At 56.3% G+C, this 14667-nt stretch overlaps 1 protein-coding gene across 9 annotated transcripts in view; it reads left to right on the top strand.

Moving 5' to 3' along the window:
• DAB2IP (DAB2 interacting protein) overlaps positions 1–14667 on the top strand; it is a 183438-nt gene that overhangs the window by 132921 nt on the left and 35850 nt on the right. Inside the window, exon 1 of one of the 9 annotated variants that reach the window (XM_054584452.1) lies at positions 8455–8497. The exons of 7 other annotated variants lie outside the window; for them this stretch is intronic. The gene's annotated coding sequence lies outside the window, so the exon portion shown is untranslated. Of the gene's footprint in view, positions 1–8454; positions 8498–14133; positions 14282–14667 lie in introns of those variants that run through there. One more of the 9 variants, XM_054584451.1, reaches the window with a different exon arrangement.

The following is a 14667-nucleotide window of genomic DNA, read 5'->3' as shown; positions in this document are numbered from 1 at the left end:
AAGAAAAGCATACACTTCATTTTGCTCTGATGGTGGTCCAAGCCTGCAGGGGGCTGGTGAGGGGCTAACGTATTTGTTAAGACTTCTATTTTCATTCCCCCCCCCGCCCCGCCCCCAAACAGAGAATCTGCTGCCTGCCTGCTTCCAGCGCAGGCATCCAGCAGGGAAATGCTTTGAAAGGGGCCCTTTCCCCCAGGCTGGGGATGGCCAGGCTCCCCTACAGAGGGTGGTGTGCGCTCTCCCTTGTCCCCAGCCACCACCCATCTCCCTGTGCCTGCCTTCACTGTTCCCCCACTTCAGCGTTGTCTTTTAGGGTAGGAAACAGTTCAGGGGACATTTCCTCAGCGTCTTATATCTGCTCGGGTCTGTCATGGGCCCAGGAAATGCATGGGTTGACTAACATACTAGGCAGCTAGGAAGGGGGGAGAAGATTGTTGAACTGTCTTGTGTCTAAGATCTGAGTGCAGAAGCAGCTAGCCTGGGACGAGGGGCCCTGGATTCTCGGCTCTTCTCCTTTCTACCTGTGGGATAGGACTTCAGTGCCTTCAGCCCGAAACTTGGGTCAATTTTTGATCCCTGATGATCCCTTCCTGCTTGAAGGTTCTGGGGTCAATTTTGGATCATGAACATTCTCTGTCCTCTCCAGGGAGAGAAGCCTGTGCTGAGTACAGTCTCAGGGCAGAGCCCAAAGGTCAGGCTCTGGATGGAGTAGATGGACTCAAGTTTGAATCCAGTTGTCCAGCTTACCATCTGTGACTTTGGGCACATTACTTGCTTACACCTCCTGGAGCCTGGGTTTTCTCCGATGTAAATGGGTGCCACGGTGTATCTGACAGGCTCTGCCCTGCCTGGCTCCGACGGAACCCACCGGTTCCGTTAATGCTGCTGAGAGCCTCTGCTGCAAGAATACACCCCGGTCCCTCCTGTCCTCTCCCCAGCTGCGGGTGGCAGAGGAAAGCCAGTTAAATCCAGGGTTTAAAACCCCCTCCATTTGAATATGCACTCCTTTGGAATTGTGTCTTGCTTTGTGAAGAAAGAGTTTGTTAATGAAATTAATAGAGTAAACGAGATTTGGGGAGGGCGGGCAGCTGGGGGAGAGGGGTTATTTAAACATACTTCAAAGAACATTCTCCAGCATCTAAGCCACACCATTTGCATGCAAAATGATTGTGCTAATTATAGGTGGCCTCATCTGTTAACAACAAGTTTGCCTGGTTGTGCTACATTATTGTAATCACCCAGTCCGGATCCCCTGGCTTGCTCTTCACTGAAGATAACAATAACAATAATAATAGTGCCTGTCATTTTTTGATCTCTTGCTATGTGTCAGGCATCCTACCAGGCGCTTGATAGTCATCATCTCATTTAATCTTCACATTAAACAGCTCTGTGTCCCCAAAGATTCTTGTCTCCCGTGTATGGAGGATGAGATGCAAGTACAGAGAGGTTAAGTGACTTCCCGGGCTCCCGGGCCCATACACCCAAGAGCTGGCAGTTGGGGAAGCGACCCGAGGTCTTGCTGGCCCGTGCCCTCCTTCCCCCCGTGGCACTGCTTCCTGGGGACACATGGCACTGTGCTCACTTCGTATCTCGAAGCTTTCTCATTTTTGGTTTGGCTGAAGAGGGAGCTGAGGCCCTAACGGAGAGTTGAGGGCAGTGCAGAGGCTGAGACAGGGGGCCCTAATGTCTGGGGTAAAACCAGTCTCGGCCTCCCCACCCGCCTCCCCACCCACCTTCCCACAGTGCAGGGCACAGCCTATGTCCTCCCTGAGGCCTTGAGGTCCCGCCTTGAAGGAGATGCGTCTCTGCCTTTCCCACTCAACCAGGGCTGGGCCGGGCCTCCCGGCCAAAGGAAAAGGAAATGATATGGCGGTAAACAGGTGGGAGGACACCAGCCTGTCATAAATTGCTTTACATGCATTGTCATTAAATGGAGGTGGCACATGGGTGGCTCATAGCCACGTGTAGCCCACAGGCAGGTTTCATTTGGTCTGAGAGGGTGGAAAGGTGTTTTTTGGGTTTTTTAAACTCACCAATACTTAACCACCCCTAAAACATGTACCTGAAAAAATCTGGATTTCTGCCTTTTCTTGGGGTGGGAGGGACAGATGTGCAACATTAGGCCTCTATTCCTGTGGAGCAGAACTGACCTCTGCAGTTCACCCTGACTCCTTCACTCCTCTGAAGGCCTCCGAGGATGCTCGGCCGGCGTTGGCTCTTCCCAGCCATCCTGGGAGGCGTGTGTGGCGGGGCTGGGGGTTCCTGTTCTATGACAACCAACCTGGGGCCTCGGACCTGGCTGGGGCCACCCCACAAGGCTGTTGCTGAGGCTAGGACTCGGATCCTCACCCTCCACCTTGTTTGATTTCCACCTTGTTGCCCCCCAGCCATGCCTGACCCCCTCACTGGCCACCAAGGAAAGAAGGAAACCTTTCTCAGGCCTAATGACTCAGAAATAACCAACAGGGAGCCTGGGGAACTATTCCTGGCCCCCCTCTCCATTTCTACCCTCCTCGAGGCCGGAGGGGACATGGGAAGCCTATTCATTTAAACTCAATTATTTTCTCGAAGACAGAACAGAACTGAATTGGGTCAATGCTATATTTGCTGTGCTCAGCTGTTTCCCCTGCAACGCTATCACCCGCTGGGTGTATTGCCGCCCTCGGTGCCGCCAGGCCCACCAATTAGAGCTCCCTATCAGTGGCCGTTCCTTGGCAAGCATGACTCGGGGACAGAGGACCATCCTCTGCTCATTCACCCAGCAGGCTGTAGGCTGTGAGGCAGTTAATGTCCAACACAAGTCTGCAGTGGAGGTCCTTCTGACAGTGGAGTCCCGACAAGGCAAGAGACTGAGCCCCAGAGATGTTACCTGCTTGCAGGAGAGGCAGGTGTTGGAGTCAGATATATGACTGGGACCTTAATACAAGTGTGACTTGGGGCAGAGGACTTGACTGCTCTGAACTTCTGTCTCCTCACCTGTAAAGGAGGCAGACAAACCTGACACACCCCCTGGGGTGGGGCCGTCGTCCTGTAAATATGACACCGTGTGCCAGGGGCCTGCCCAGAGTGAAGCCACCTGTCTGCACACGTGCCTTTGCGCAGTGTGCAGAGGCTTCCTTCTGTGCCCTCTGCGCGGGGGATCTAAGAGCAGAGGCCTGCGGGTCCCGGGAGGGTTGTAAATGCCGTCCGGTTGCAGAAGTGCCGTCTGCTTACAGGGAGAAGTGTGGGCCGGGTGTGGCCTGTGGGCCTCCTCTCTCCCCTTCATTTCTGCTGCAGGGGCTGGGCTTTCCCCAAGGCCAGGCTGCTACAGCCTTATGGTTGCCTCCAGTTGCCAGCTGTGGGGCTGGGACAAGTGAGGACCTAGCCCTCCCCTGCTGACCGCTAGGCCAGGCACCTGGGTCACAGTGCCTGGCCTTGGGCCTCCTCTCTTAGCAGTGCCGGAAGCTGAAGGTGGAGCACAACTTCCCACGCCTGCCCCACAGTGCTGTCTCTCATCCCAGGGGCTTGGGGGGTGGATAAGGGGACAGTTCAGGGAAGTTTGAATCCCCTGACCTCTTAGGAGCCGTGTGAGGACTCGCGTGTGGACTCGGGTATTGGGCCTGGTGCCGACGCGGTGTGGCAAGGGCAGGGCCCGCTCTGGCGGGACGGGGACAAGGCGCGCACACCAGGCAGCAGGTGGCCTAGTCAGAGACACAGAGCTAGGCTCTGGGGACAGGGCTTAGGGAGGAGGGGCCTGGCAGTCACAGGCCCGAAAGCTGGAACCATCCCCTGTCCCTTGCCCCCCTTGATAGCATTCAGTTCCTGGAACACCAGGCCAGGCGTTGCCCAGGACTTGGCGCTGTGACAACCAAAAAAAGAGAAATGCTGACCATGTCTCACTGCTTGTTTGAGTAAATTTACTCTATAGTTTCCCAGGGAGCTGCCACATGGGTGGGAATTTACCCCCCTGAATGCTCTGATGGACACATTACATTTTTTAAGCAAACACGGATCAACATCACTGTGGGGGGGGAAGGTTCCAGGATTCTTTGCCCACTGAAGTCGTTATCACAGACGCTGGTCCAGCCGGCAGATCTGGCTGGTGTTGGGGGGGAGGGGGTGGCCAGAGGGGCTGGACCCTGGCTGGCCTAAGGGGAGGGAAGCGGGGATGTGAGCCGGGCGGGGTGGGGGAATATCTGAGCGGATGCAGAGGAGGGAGGGAATTGGGAGGCTGAAAGCTGACCATATATATGAACACCCCGCCCCGACACACTGAAAAACAGGTGAGTGGAGAGCAATGAGGGGTGGGCAAGGACAGAGGACGGGGACTCCGGGGTGGTGGGCACTGGCCTCTGGGAGCAGGAAGAGCGGTTGGGGCCGACTGTTGCGGAGCCTGTGGCCAGCTGGGTGACTGCGGCCAGCTTTCCAGCCTTTCTGTGCTTCGGCTTCATTTTAGTAAAATGTAGCTGGGAAAGTCCACAGTTTATGGCTCTTTGAGGATTAATCAAGATAACGTATGTAAAATAGCTAGCACTGGGCCTGGCACGTGGCGGGTGCCAGGGCACATTTGCTGCCTGTTGGTGATGATGATACCACACAAGCATAGGTGTACTCACATAAATTAACAGCTGGGGTGCCTTGAAACTGGCCCCCAGGGGGGCCCTCTTCTAATACCAGGTTTGTTTCTCACCCTCAGCTTAGTACAGTTGTGGCCTCCTCAACTGCGTGAGCAGTCAGACTCTGGGCTGGCTGTCCTCTGTAGGGCATATCAGTCTGGCCCCGGGTCTGCTTCCCTCCCGCTGACTCCTCAGCTCAGGCCCCTCCCCAAGAGCCTCTGTCCGTGTGCAGCCTCTGAAAGGGAGAGCCTTGGTCACAGGAAAGGTCGTCCCTCCCAAGACAGGAGTATCTCTCTCCCCAAGAGGACGCACAAGCACTGCCGGGAAGTGTCCTCTGACGATCTTGGGGCTGGCTCTGTTGCACTCCAGGAAATGCGAAGCTTCCTGAGGCGGGGAGGGTTCCAGAGAGCCTAGCCCAGGTGGTGAGACACCCTCAGATCTGAAACGATGAGACATCTGGACTCTGATCTTTGGGGAGAAGAGTGACCTGCAGGGCGTCTGCGTCCATCACACGATGATGAAGTCCTGGGACCTGGAGAGAGGCGTCCGTTACTAGGTGTGGCAGTCGAGCTGGGTCTGGACAGGTGAATGAGAACTAGAAGTAGGGGCAGGAGGGGAGATTACCATAAGCAAAGGTGCAGCCTGGGAAAGGACAGGACATGCCTGAGAAAATGGGGAAGGAGGTCCTCTGTTGTCCCCTCTTGTCTCCCTCCTCAATTCACCTCCTCAGATATCCCCCCCAACCCCACCCAGCTCCCATCCCCTCCTGTGGCTCCGTGGAAAGTGTATGGTGGGTGGGTGGGTGGGGCCTAAAGATTAGGGAGGCCTGGGTCACTGGAGGCCCAGGAGTGGCTGGGTCAGGGCAGCCTCTGAAATTCCCCCAGCTACACATGGCCAGTGAGGGTCACTGTGTGCTCACTCTGTGCTTGTACATATTATTCAAGAGGACACAGGAAGGAAATTGCAAGAGGCTGTGTGGCCCCCTGAACTGAGCTAAGAAAGGTATGGCGGAAACGATTTATTCATGGTCAGATAGCTAGTAAGTGTGGGAGCCTAAGTTGGGATGTCCCTCCTTTGACCCACTCTTGTGACAGCTGTCATGCAGACTAAGAGACCCTGTCACAGGAGCATGTTTTGTTACAACAAGATACTAGAGCTGTGTGATCAACCAGCAGGGGTGGCTTCTTGCTGGAGGAAATCTAGGAAGGCTTCCAGGAGGAAAAAGTATTAGAATTGGGGAGGGAGACAAGAGGGGACAAGTAATAGGTGCAAATGGTTGTCTGGGATAAGGCGTATCTTTCAGATGAAGCTGGGTCAGCTTGTGCAAGTGAGGGAGCTTCTCTGGACTTGGCTTCGTCTATGTAAGACAGTCACAGTACCTATCTGCCTTGCCTCATTGTTGCCATAATTGAGCTCCAGTGGGAGGCCTCCTGGGGCCTGCACCCTGGATGGAGGAGGCGCTTGGAAACCTGCTTGTTCCCTCCTTCTGCATTATTGTCTTGGCTGCTCTGGGAGCCATCGGGGCTTCTTCTGCTCTAGGGCTTCTCCCTGTGACTCTGTGTACGTTTTGAAATTTCATTAAGACACTGGGTAGGCCCAGATGAAAACTGCGAGGGGCAACCTTGCCCCAGAAGGAAGGGAACCGCCCTAAGTGCACCTCTGGCTAAGAGCTCCCTGGGGTTGAGGCGGGAGGGCTGTGGGCATTGTTGGAGCACCTGAGGGCACAGCAGGGGATGGACTGACTGAGACCTCCCAGGTTGGGGGTTGCTTTGTCCCACAGGCAGACCTGTTCACCAGCCGTGCAGAGTCCTACACAAAGTAGGTGCCTGATGGATGATCTGACACTTAGGAGCTCAGGTGTTTGTCAGAGCACTGGAGCAGGGGTCTGAAATCACCTGGGGACAGAAGGGGGCTTGTGATGCCTCTGGATACAGGAGCCATGGTGTAGGCAGGACCGCAGGCAGGGGTTTGTCTCCCGCAGCCTCTCTTCATCTGTATTTACATGGGGGATTGGATTCCCTAATCCCATTGCATCAGGAAGTTGTGCGGGGAGCCCTGCTGGGTGGTGGCTGTAAGGGAAGGCAGAGTGGTTCCCTGCCTGTGGTAGGGGCCCAAGAGGTTGCTGTGGCTTCTTCACTGGGCGTGCAAAGGGGGTGACCCCAGGCAAAAATGTTGAATTCGCTGGGCGTGCCCTTCCCTAGGGATTTGTGTTTCGGTGAGAGCCCCGTGAACATGACCCAAAGATGAAGCCCCAGGCCAGCAGCGGGGCGGCATTTGGGCCCACAGGCCTGACTGGGTCTGTCTGCCGAGGTCTTGTGACGGTTGCAAACCGGGGCAGCTTTCTCTGCTTGCGTCCTCCTTCTCTCCCCGCCGGCCAAGGGGACCCAGCCCAGAAGAAATCTGAACCTAGGACTGCCGCCTGGGAACAAGGTGCTTCCCGGCTACGGAAGTCAGGTGCCCAGCTTCCCCTCGGCCCTCCTGCCTGGTGACTGTCCTGTTAGGCAAATCTCTGGCCTGGCCTGCACCTCCATATTGGTTTGCATTTTTTAAATGTTTGAATGGAAGCCAGGGGGAGGGAGAGTGTGTGTCTAGGGGGTGGGGGCTGGGCCCTGGGCTGCAGCCTCAGAGCCAGACCAGCCAGGGTGGGGCTTGTGGGGTGGGGCGGTCCCTCCCCCGTAGTCGAAGGAAAGTGTTTGCAGCTGGGGTCAGCTGGCCGAGGAATGTACCCAGCCCCTGGGCCTGGGAAGGGAAGGGAAGAGGGCCTGCGACTGCAGGTGGGCAGGCTGGGGCGGCAGGGGCGGCAGGGGTGGGGCTGGCCAAGCAGAGTGTGGGGGGCGGAGCTGCCCGAGGGAAGACAGGCTTGCTCTGCGAGCAGGGGGCAGCGCCCGGGGAGGTGGCTTTGGTGTCCCTCCCAGTCTTTTGGTTACCCCTGCTTCTACCTGCAAGCTTTAGCTGGCTGGTCCCAGAAAAATACGTTTATTCATTCAAGACATCTGTCAGTGCCTACCTTGTGCCAAGCATTGGCCTAAGGTGTACCTGGCTTACCAGGGTGAACAGGCCCTTGTGCCTCGGTGTTTCTGCAGACCTGACATTCTCTTGGCTGGAGACGGGTGCGGGGGGAGGGGACGGGGGCGGGGAGAGGTAAATTAGGTGATTTCAGATCAGTGCTACGAAGGAAATGAAGCCAAGTGATAACTCCCTTAGCTAGAGTGCTCAGGAACGGCCTTAGGAGAGGGACACTTGATCTAAGGCCAGAATGAGGCAAAACCAGCCTTGCCTAGAGCCAGGGCCAGCAGAGGGAATGGCCCGTGCAAAGGCCCGGAGGCGGGCCTCAGGCAGGATATGACCCTGGGCGGAGCCAGCACTTAGAGGAGGAGCCTGGAAGGGACCTCTCGGGGCTGAGGCTTCGGGGCTGGAGGCTGGAGAGTGGCTGTTAATAGGCAGCTTTCTGGACTTCTTGGACCTGGAGGTTGTGCCATATGGTTACCTGTACGGAAGACTGTAATTTTCCACTTGTTCCCTGGAGGACCCGGAAATCTCTAGATGTTGTCACTGCTGGTTTTTTGTTTTTTTTTTTAAGTCTTTTGTGAAATTTCAACTTGGAAGACAGAGTCAACATGTGCTTTGCAGGAAGGGGAAGCCTGCCTGGGCACGCCTCTTAGATGCTGGCCTGGGCTGAGAGGTCCCCTGATTTGGCCTGGAGTGGCACCTGAATGCACACCATCCTTGGGAATGAGCCTCTGTGGTCTTGGACACCTCGGTGACAACTTCAGCAAGATCCTTGGCCGGGCCAGAGGATCTGCTCTGTGGAGGCACGCCCATCCTCACAAGCTGGATCTGGCTCCCGGGCACCCTGTGCCTAGGCCTAGGTCAGCCAAGAGGCCAGGGTCCCCACCGACAAGGTCTGTGGTTGGCTACTGGGAGGGGGGCACCGGAAGCTTCCTCCCCGATGGGCCTCCGATGGCAGTGGATGGAGACCGGAGGGTGTGGGGCTGTTTCTCTGAGGAGCCCAGCCCTGGGACGCCGCCCGCCCTTGGGCCAGGCCCTCATTGGTGCACGGAGTGGGTCAGCAGCCAGCCAAGACCCTTTGGGGTCTTGGGAGGAAGAGAGAAGGTGGGGGGTGGAGTTGCTAAACTGTCCCCTTCGCCTTGGGGGAATCGGGCCCTGCCCTCTGGGAGCCTCAGGTCTGGGGTGTGGATGGGGAAGCTGTGGGACACCTGGAAGGTGATCTAAGCCCAGGGAACTGCTGGCGTTGGCAAAGGGGGCTGTGAGGAGGGCCCTTTGACCTCAAGCTCTATTGCCGCTGAGGACCCCAGGCCTGCCCTTTAGCTTGAGGCTCCCGGAGCAGGTGAGGAGGAGGGGGAGGCCCCTGGGGCTGCTGGACATAGATTTAATGACCCCAGCCTGTCCGCCTGGCGGGCAGTATTGCAGAGGAGAAGCTTGACTCCTAAAACTTGTATTGATCCAGGCACTCGTGAAAAGTAAAGGGTTTTTCAGAGCAAGGTTTCTTTTTTTCCTACCAGAAAAAGGACATCAGAGTCCTAAAACACAAATTTGTTTTCCTCCTTCTTTCTAGATTTGGGGGTGGACGGGGCTGGCAGTTGGCTTTGTTCAGATTTCACCTCTTCAAGGAGCCTCCCTGACCGGCAGGCCTGCGGTCACCACTCTGTTCTCCAGGAGTTAACTGAAGCGGCCGCCTATGCAGCTAGTCTGTCTCCCAAAAGGGCTACGGGGCTGCAGAAGCCTCCTGCTCGCTTGAGCCCCCTACCCCCACCCCCCAGGGCAGTGAGAAGCATCTCCCTAGGAGGCACTGAAGGCTGGAGTCTAGACTTCCTGTGTCTTTCTGGGCCTGGTTCCTTTGCTGCCCTGTTGTTTTTGCACACTCTTATTCTAAATACTTACTGAGCTCCTGCGGCAGGACAACCCCTCCCTCCCCCTCAGGACACAGAAAGACAACAGACATAGCCCTTGGCCATACGGAGCTTACCTCCTGGCAGGGGAGACTGGTAGTCCTGAATAAGTAAAGGCATTCCAGATGGAGTGAAGTTCCCTCACTGAAATGTAAGTCAGGGATTTTTGTCTGTTTGATTCAGCACCTGGATTCCTAGTGCCTGAAAAAGTGGCACATAGTTTGCTCTTAAATATTTGCTGGCTGAATGAGCAAGATGTTGTGAAGGAAGCATGCCAGGTGTTTCTGTGGGGAGCAATGGGGGTGGGGCAGGTGGGGGAGGGCTGAGTTTCAAAAGATGACCGGAGCCAGCCTTTTGAAAATAAGGGTGGAACAAGAATTCCCGCCAGGTACAAAGTCCCTGAGGCTGGAAAGCCCAGGCTGCAGGTGGCAGGTGGGGGTTGCAGGATGAGGTCAGAGGGTAGGGAGGCCACCTCACGGACATCTGCCACCTGGGAAGGAGTTGGGATGTGTTCTGAGCGCTTTTAGGAGTAACTGATGGGTTTCTAACCCTGGAGTTAAGTGATCAATCGATTTGCATTTCAGAAGCGTTCCTGTAACTCCCAGGTTGAGAACTGGGGGTGGAGGGGGCGGGGTCGGAGTGAGGCTGCCTGGGCAGGTGCCCTGCAGTAAATGGAAGGTTTTGGAGGACTTAGTGGAAGGATCTGCAGATGGGTAGGATTCTGAGGACCGAGGGAAAAAGGAGGGTTCCTGGCTTTTGAGACTCTTGGCTTTAGCCACTGAGATGGAGCTCCCCTTTGGACATTTCAGGTTTGAGGTTCTATGAGGTGACCAAGAGGAGCGTTTAGGCCTCTGGGTCTGGAGCTCAGAGGTGGGGGGGTCTGGAGATGGAAACTTAGGAGTCTTGAGCACACTGGATGCATTGAAAGCGAAGCAGCGAGTGGATGGAATCACCAAAGCCAAGTGTTTTACTGAAGGAGGGAGCCCCATATCAGGGCCCGAGAAACTTCCCACCTGGACAGAAGGCCCCCGAGTACCAGGGAAGGAGAGCCAGAAGGAGAGCATGGCCCGTGAAGGAGGAGGGACGCCACATAGCGTGGTGGCCTGGGTTTCGTGGAGGGAGCTAGCTGACCCCCCTCGAGTAAGGGGAGGACAGAAACGGTGTTTGGGCCTGGCCACGTGGAGGCCTTTGGGGACCCAGAGGAGAAACACTGGGGCCAGGCCAGGTGTGTTGAATAGAAAAAGGAGGTGAGGAAGAGGAGGCAGCAGTGTCAGCGAAGTGCAGGGAGAGCTGGCCAGTCGAGGAACTTGAGGGTCGGGGAGGGGTTCAGACGGTCTGGTCCCCAGGTCCCGGGTCTCAGTGTGCCAGCTCACCCAGTGGGCTCGGCCTTGGGCAGAATGGAACCTCCAGAGAGTCTGACTTGGAGGACTGGAATGCCCCCTCCCCACCCACCCCTCACCCCACAAATGACCTTTAACAGCAGCTCTCTACCCCTTCTTACTCCTCTCTCTCCTCCCTCTGGAGGCCCTGGTAACTGCCCTGTAGTGTCTCCCCTTTTGCGGCTCATTTGGGGTCAGCTGACCCTGCCCACCCCCTGATTCATCCGCCTCTGCGTGTAAGGCCCCTAAGAGGAGCGCCCTGGAGCTGGAGGCGGTCTTGTTCCCTTGCCCCCAGCAGAGCTAGACTCGCCTACACTAATGGCTGTGCTATGGAAGGCTCTTTGTGTGTGTTTGGCTTCCAGAGACGTTTGAGGTCTTTGCCAGGACCTTGACCTGCCCCAAGGCTGGACGGGATGCAGGGAGTTTAGAATGATTGTGTTTGGGGGAGGGTGGCAGTGTGGAACTGGGGACGTCCTAAGGTCTGATAAACTCCAGGTGGGTGTTTCAGTGTCTGTGGAATGAATAACACTCCGGTATTTGAACCTGTTGGCCTTCCAGGTTGTTATGTTAAATGCTTTCTCTGCAGTTGGTTAACCTGTGTTTGTACATCGGCTGCGTGTAGGAAATAGTGTATATCCTCCTTTTACACATGAGGAAGGTGAGGCTCAGGAAAGTAAAAGGGCTGACCCGAAGTTCTACAGCTGCCAACTGACACGACGAGAATTTCAACTCAGGCCTGCAGACCTGCCAGGTCAGGCCACCCCTCACTGACTGATAAAGCCCGTGTGTGAGGAGGACGCAGTGGCGCCCAGGGCATCCCGGGCTGTGCTGCCCCTCGGGGATGATGGCTGTGAGCCCTGCCAGAGCGACCGGGCCTGCCTCCTGCCTCCTGCCTCCTGCCCCGCGTCCTGGTGCTGCACTGCCCCGCCCCTCTCTCAGCACACACACCAGTTGCTTTAGGCTCCAAAAAGGTGGAAGGAAGCAGGCCTTGGACCTGGTCAAGTCTTGGGGGCCCTTGGGGCCAGGGGAGGCTGTGTGTGCAGCAGGTGTGGGGTGGCTTGTGTGGCTGCTGCTCAGCTCCCCACAGGAGAGCGAGCTCAGCTGCACCACAGACCCTGGGGGACACCTGAGGAGGAGAGTGCCCCCCCCCAATCACTAGGGAGTGGAAAGCATGAAACCCAGAGAAGGCCAAGGTGGGGCTGGGCTCCGCCTGGAGATGTGACTGCCTCCTGATGGCAGGCAGTGTGCCTTTGTGCCCTCTCTTCCCTTCTCCTGCCCAGTTAGCCTGGGGGTGGGGTGGAGGCAGGTTCTGGTTTCAAAGGACTTGGGCCACAGCCCAGCCTTCTGGCCAGTCTTTATGGCCTTGTGGCCTGGCTTCTGGGGAGGGAAGGTATTCGGGAAGTCCTAGGAAGGTGGTCTTGCCTGGTAGGCATTGAGGGTCCCAGCTGGACTCCTCCTGAAAAGAAAGAAAATGAAACAGAAAGAAAATGAGATGCAGAGAAAAGTGACTTGCCCAGGGTTACGACCCAGGACGCTGGTTTCCAGCTTCGTGCCTCCCAGCGGAGCCTGGCAGCCTCCTTCACCCTCCCTGACCTGGCAGGTCTTTCTCAAGTGCTCTCTCAGAGCCAGGTTTTGTCTGTAACTCAGGACTCCTCACAGCCACCTGGTGAGGCTAAACCCTCTTATCGTTTGCCTGTTTTACAGAGGGGGCAGCTGAGAGAGGCCCAGAGAGGTGACTTGACTTGTCCAAGAACACACAAGCTGCAGGTAGCACAGCGCAGGTTTGAGTGCAGCCAGCCTGGCTCCAGGGCTTGCGTTTTTAACCACCCTGCCCGCTCTGGTCTAGCAGTTCAGCAGGCCCCGCGCACCCGGGAGCGCCTGAAGCCCTGGGCTCCCCTGCAGCTGCCACCTCCTCGAGCCATGCAGCCCATCCAGGAGGAGGGGCCTGAGGGCCTTGATGTGAAGCGCCCCATCCGTGCGGGCACTGTCTCCTTTCATACTGTGCCCGATGTCATGATCGCTAGTTTTCTCATCTGTATGTAAGAAGGGGAAAGAACATAACCAGATGAAAGGCCAGTCTTGGGGCCCCTGTGACAAGGGATTCCTCACCCTCACTCACCCCCTTCATTTTTGCCCATGAGGGGAAGGTGCCAGTGGCTATGGAACAGGCAGGGCCAGGGCATCAGTCCAGGAAGGCAAGGCCCCCGGGATGGGGGAGCAGGCAGGAGAAAGCACCCTGGCTCTGGCTGGCCTCACACGGCTGGGTCCCAGCTTTGCCACAGGTGGAGTGAAGTCCTGGGCTATTTGGGAGCCTCTGCCCACTGAGCCCCCCGCTCTGTGCCAGGGGGTCAGGCACTACCTGTCCTGTGCAGTGGCTGTGAGGAGCGAGGGGCCCGCGCTATGACGTGCCGCACTCTGTGCCAGGCACGAAGTAGGTGCTTATTTTTTTTAAGATTTTATTTATTTTCTTTCTTTTTCTTTTTTTTAAAGATTTCATTTCTTTATTTTTAGAGAGAGGGGAAGGGAAGGAGAAAACAGAAGGAAACATCCAATGTGGGAGAGAAACATCAATCGGTTGTCTCTCGCATACCCGCAACTAGGGACATGGCCTACAACCCAGGCATGTGCCCGGACTATGAATTGAACCAGCAGCCTTTGGGTTCGCAGGCCAGCATTCAGTCTACCGAGCCACTCCTGCCCCCAGGGCAGATTTTACCTTCAACACACACACACACACACACACACACACACACACACAGATTTTATTTATTTTCAGAGAGGGGGCAAGGGAGGGAGAAAGGGAAAGAAACATCAGCTGGTTGCCTTTTGCACGCCTCCAATGGGACGTGGCCTTCAACCCAGGCATGTGCCCTGACCGAGAATCAAACCGATGACCTTTCGGGTCAGAGGCCAGCAGTCAGTCCACTGAGCCACACCAGCCAGGGCTTTACTCTTATTCTTAAGACGTAGCCCCATTGTTTTGGGGTTCTTTGGGATATTTGGGTGAAATTTGGATTTTTACTATTGTACATTTTATCCAGTCTTTCTCAGAAATCCAAGGCCTTCAATCAGATCATAACTTTTTTTGTTTTTGTTTTGTTTTGCTTTGTTTTTTTGATGTCCTGTTTCCTGTACAGAAAAAGGGATCTGTGCCTTTAAGACCCTGGTCGGCCCAAGTGGGACACTGTTCCTTTAAAAGCACATTACAGAGAGTTGGAACTTAGCCTTTGTTTAACTAGCCATGATTAGTCCCAGCGGACAGGACTGGCGTGGTATGTCCAGGACCAGAGCTGGGTTGAACTGGCTGGGCTCAGCGGGGAACAGCAGGCAGCCGGCTGGCTGCCCTAGCCTCATGGTGTCCTGGGCTTGGTGAACTTGGTGGCCACGCTGAGGGATGGTGAGTGGCCTGAAGGGAGATTGGACTGAGGGAGGCCGGGGAGGACGGAAGGAGGGGGGCTGCCAGGCCCAGGGCCACTGACCAGCCTCCTGGGCCCGGGCCAGTCGGAGCTGCCAGTCCAAGAGGGGCTGTCACAGGTGCCAGCCTTGGGAGGGGCTTGGGCATTCCCTAGGGATGGTGTCTGTGCCCCTCCGCAGACATCTACCGCCAGCCCAGGATGTGGACGCAGTTAGAACACCCTGCCGAAACAAGAAACAAACTGTTGTGGCTGCTTTTAGTGTTTAAAAGAGAGGGAATCGATCGGTGTCAGCCGTTTTCTTTCCGTAAGCCGGCCCCGGTGGCCTCCACGGTGCGCCCCGCTCAGAGCGGACAATGCTCAGAACTGC

The sequence above is a fragment of the Pteronotus mesoamericanus genome, unplaced genomic scaffold (assembly GCF_021234165.1).
Source record: "Pteronotus mesoamericanus isolate MK-2021 breed Mesoamerican mustached bat unplaced genomic scaffold, CSHL_Meso_final contig_78, whole genome shotgun sequence".
NCBI classification, from domain to species: Eukaryota; Metazoa; Chordata; class Mammalia; order Chiroptera; family Mormoopidae; genus Pteronotus; species Pteronotus mesoamericanus.
The sequence above is the reverse complement of the archived record's forward strand: the minus strand, read 5'-3'. Positions and strand labels throughout refer to the sequence as shown.